Below are 4058 nucleotides of genomic sequence, written 5' to 3'. Positions count from 1 at the left end.
ATTCATTCTTTTTTCTATTTTTTATCTAAACCGCCGGCACGGTGTACGCGGTGTACGCGACGAAGTGGGTCAATCCCGCGAGTTACGCAATATATAGGCTGGGTGCATTTAAAAGTCGGCGACTTTCGATTTGACATTGAGTGACTCGCGCGTAGCGGTATAGAGCGGCGACCGCGAGAGAGGATGAGGAAGAAGACGAACGGACGGACGAACGGACGGACGGACGGGACGGACGGCGAGGAGGACGCGGCGACTCGGCTCGACGCGTCGCGTCGCATCGCGTCGCGTCGCGTCGCGACTCGGCCCCGGACTCGCGGACCCTCACATCCTGTCTATGACAGGATGGCTGATGGCTGGTTGGTTGGTTGGCCGGCTGGCCGGTCTGTCGGTCGAGTTGGCAGGGCCCTACCCACGGCTCTACCCGCGCGCGTACATGTGCCAGTCGCCTCTTCGTGCCGCCGCGCCGCGCCGAGCGAAGCCGAGCCGAGCCGCGTGCACCGACGTCCTCTCCGCGTCCTTCCCCCGGCCCCCTCCCTCTTCCTTCGCGGCGCGGCGCGGCTCGGCTCGGCGCGGCGCGCCGCGCCAGAGCCCGAGAGCCAAGCCGAGCCCCGACTCGCCGGTTCCCGCTCGCTCCCTTTCGCCCCCTTTTACGCTTATTCCTCCGACCGTCGTCTCACGGGGGCCTGTTACTCTCCCGAGGCTCGGCTCTCTCGACGAGAGCGGATTTTTTTCCCCGGCCAGCCGGCCACCGTCGCAGCCGGTGCCCCGGCGTCGGTGGCGCGGCGATGCTGTGCCACGATCCACGATATCGAATCGACTCGGCTCGACTCGCGATGGGGTCGGCGAGCGAGCGAACGAGCGAGGGGGACGGAAAGAGAAGGAAAAAAAAAGCGTCGAACGAAACGCCGCGCCGCGCCGCGTCGAGCCGCGTCGAACCGCGTCCGAGACGGAAGAGGAGGAATCGAGTTAAACGGAGCGAGAGAAAAAGCCGGCGAGAGAGAACAGCCGCTGGCGCGAGAGCGAGCGAGAGAGAGAGAGAGTGACGGAGACCGGGTGGAAAAGAAAGAAAAAGGGAGATAGAGGAGGCCAGAATAGGGTGGGGCGGCGCTTTCCAATCGCGAAGCGAGGCCCCTCGCGTTCCGACGACGATCGAAAAAGGTGAGACGTGCCGAAGGGGATATAGGCGCGGACAATGAAGCGAGCGGGAGGGACGGAGACGGGAGACGGACGGTCGCCGGGTACGACGGAGAGAGAGGGAGGAGGCGAGCCGGTGGAACCCGCGCGCCGCGGTCGTCGAGCCAGAAGCAGAAGGAAAACGAGCGAGAGCGAGACGGGGCGAGGCGAGAACGTGACGAGACGACGAAGGGGAGCCGGAGGGGAACGCGAGCGGACGGACGGACGGACGGACGGGCGGACGGGACGGGACGGGACGGTCGAGCAAGCGGCGACGATTTGGCAACGGCTTTTATGGCTTTCGTTGCGATCGGCTGGAAACGACTCGACTCGAACCGCCGCGCCGCGCCGCGCCGCGGATCCCCGCGTCGACGAATTTTCATACGCGCGTCCGTGTGCCCGTTGGACTCGCGCGAGCCTGTGTGCACGTATTTCGGAAACGAGGCCGATGTATTCTGAAAACCTGGGGGGAAAGACTGTCGCTCCCACAATAAACGAACGCGCGTCGGGGATCGCGGCGGCGCACGGTTTTCTGGACGCGTTCGACCGCGACGCCGGAAACTCTGAAGACAGGTGTTCGACGCGGATTGCCTCGCGGAGCATTCCACTCTGTTCCTGTGAAAAGCGGGAGCAACGTAATCACGCCCACCCGGAATGCTTCGCGCCGAGAGAGAAGCTTCTCGCCGCTGGATTTTAACCCCTTGGAGTCTGTCGGGACGTAATTGTGTCCCATCTACGTATTTCGTACGATAATTGGGGGAGAAACGAAACCCTTTTTTCCACCGTACACGAATATATATATATATCGGTCTTAGAACGTATTACGCGCGCATACTTTGTTTACACGTAACGACATAACCTCTCGGTTCGGCGGCGAAGTCGGGCCAGCCAGCACGTGCTAAATTGTACAGTATCCGGATTTGTATTATTGTCCAAGCTGCGTTGAATCTACTCTTTAAGGTTAGTAATAAGCGATTCACTTGTTTTCGGTAATCGTGTTCTCGTAAAACCATAACCTCAGCGCGCAGATTGTACACCAATGAAATATCAACGTTTCTTGTTATTAGCATCTTACGTGTACGTATAAAACTTGACATCAGATATAATGAAAATTAAGGAAAAATGAATCAGACTCCAGAGGGTCAAGGGGATACACAGGATGTCCCAAGAATGCCTCGCAATCCGAAAGTAGGGGATTCCTGAGGTGATTTGAAGCAACTTTTTCCTTAGCGAAAAAGCGATCCGCGGCTTCGTTTACGAGTTATTAACGAAAAACAGTGCGCGGAACCGGGCTCCGCGCGCTCGTTGGCTGGGCCGTCTGCGCGCCAGCCGAGCTCGCCTCTTATTGGTCAGTGTTTTTTCGTTAATAACTCGTAAACGAAGCCTCGGAGAACATTTTCGCAAAGGAAAAAGTTGCTTCAAATGACCTCAGGAACCTCCCTGTGGAATCTGGGCCCTCGGAGCGTAACGGAAGCGCGTCGCGACGTAAAAGCAATTTAGAGCGGCCGAGTCGCGAATCGCGTCGTGCTTTACGCCGCGAGTCTAATCTCGTCGACCCGCCGCGAAAAAAAGAATTCTGGGATCGATAACGGCGAGAACCGATCCGCGGCGATCGCAGACACACAACGTAACTGTCGAAGCGGCGGCGGAGCCTCAATTTGGTGGCCGCGATGTTCCATGGCAATCGGGTCAATAGTAGCAGCGTGCACGAATTAAATCCTGTTGTTGAATAGACCCCCGTGCGCGGCGGAACGTTCCACGCTTCTTTATGAAGTGTATTCAACCGCGAGTAAACGACGCAATTACGTAAATTACGTTTATCCTTAACCGTAACATTACCCCGCGGCCGTGTTGAATGGTTCGCAGAGTCCGACTGCCGGGTGCTACACCGGGGCAGAAGAAGAGGCCCGCGCCGGTAATTACGCAACCTGTCAGTTCTATGCCGCGTTTTCCGTGACCGCGGCATGTACAGTCTACGCCGAAAACCGACGCGGACCGACGGAAAAATCTTCCGCGGCGCTGTCGTTGCTGCCGATCGGGAAATCTTCGTAATCGGAGATAGCGAAATTAATTAAGACTGTTATTTATTATTTATGTATCGTTATGAACGTTGTTATTAATATAATTGTTATTATAATATGATATATTATCGTCTATTGTTTGTACGTATATTGTCACGAATATTATTATTAATACAATTATTTTTATAATATGATATACTATCATTTATTATTTGTATGTATATTATTACGAATATTATTATTAATGTAATTATTATTATAATATGATATATTATCATTTATTATTTGTGCGTATATTGTTACGAATATTATTATTAATGTAATTATTATTATAATATGATATATTATCGTCTATTGTTTGTGCGTATATTATTACGAATATTATTATTAATATAATTATTATTATAATATGATACAGTAATAATTAGTAGTCATAATTAGCGTCATTTCTTAGTGTTCGTTTAGAATCCTGCATGCCGCTAATTTAATCAACATAACCTACAAACGTGTGATACATACAAAAAGTGTGAAGCGCAATTAACAAACTTTGCTGCAAGCTTTGCTGTTGATGAAATGGTTTTGTTTCGTTTAAATAAATTAGTTTTAAAAATCTATTGGAAAACGACATTAATTATTACCAGACCTGATATTATCATCTATTATTTGTATATTATTATCAATGTTATCATTAATATAACAATTATTATTTTCTACTTTTTATATATTCTATATTATTATTTAACGACAGTTACTGTATAACATATATATATAATTAAATGTCAATTTCACACCGACGAGTTTTTAAACGTGTAGATCGAAGGTGAGGGGAGGAGGGACGGTGGCAACGTTATCCGGAGAATTTTG

At 51.2% G+C, this 4058-nt stretch overlaps 1 long non-coding RNA gene across 1 annotated transcript; it reads left to right on the top strand.

Annotated features, from left to right (window-relative positions):
• The first annotated feature begins 1314 nt into the window (after window positions 1-1314).
• On the top strand, window positions 1315-3808 carry LOC117227823 (uncharacterized). Its single transcript, XR_004492148.2, has 2 exons — window positions 1315-2133; window positions 3040-3808. It is a non-coding gene; the product is annotated as an uncharacterized LOC117227823 (long non-coding RNA).
• Window positions 3809-4058: the final 250 nt, after the last annotated feature.

The sequence above is a fragment of the Megalopta genalis genome, chromosome 8 (assembly GCF_051020955.1).
Source record: "Megalopta genalis isolate 19385.01 chromosome 8, iyMegGena1_principal, whole genome shotgun sequence".
NCBI lineage: Eukaryota > Metazoa > Arthropoda > Insecta > Hymenoptera > Halictidae > Megalopta > Megalopta genalis.
This window is presented reverse-complemented; position numbering and strand designations above follow the sequence as displayed.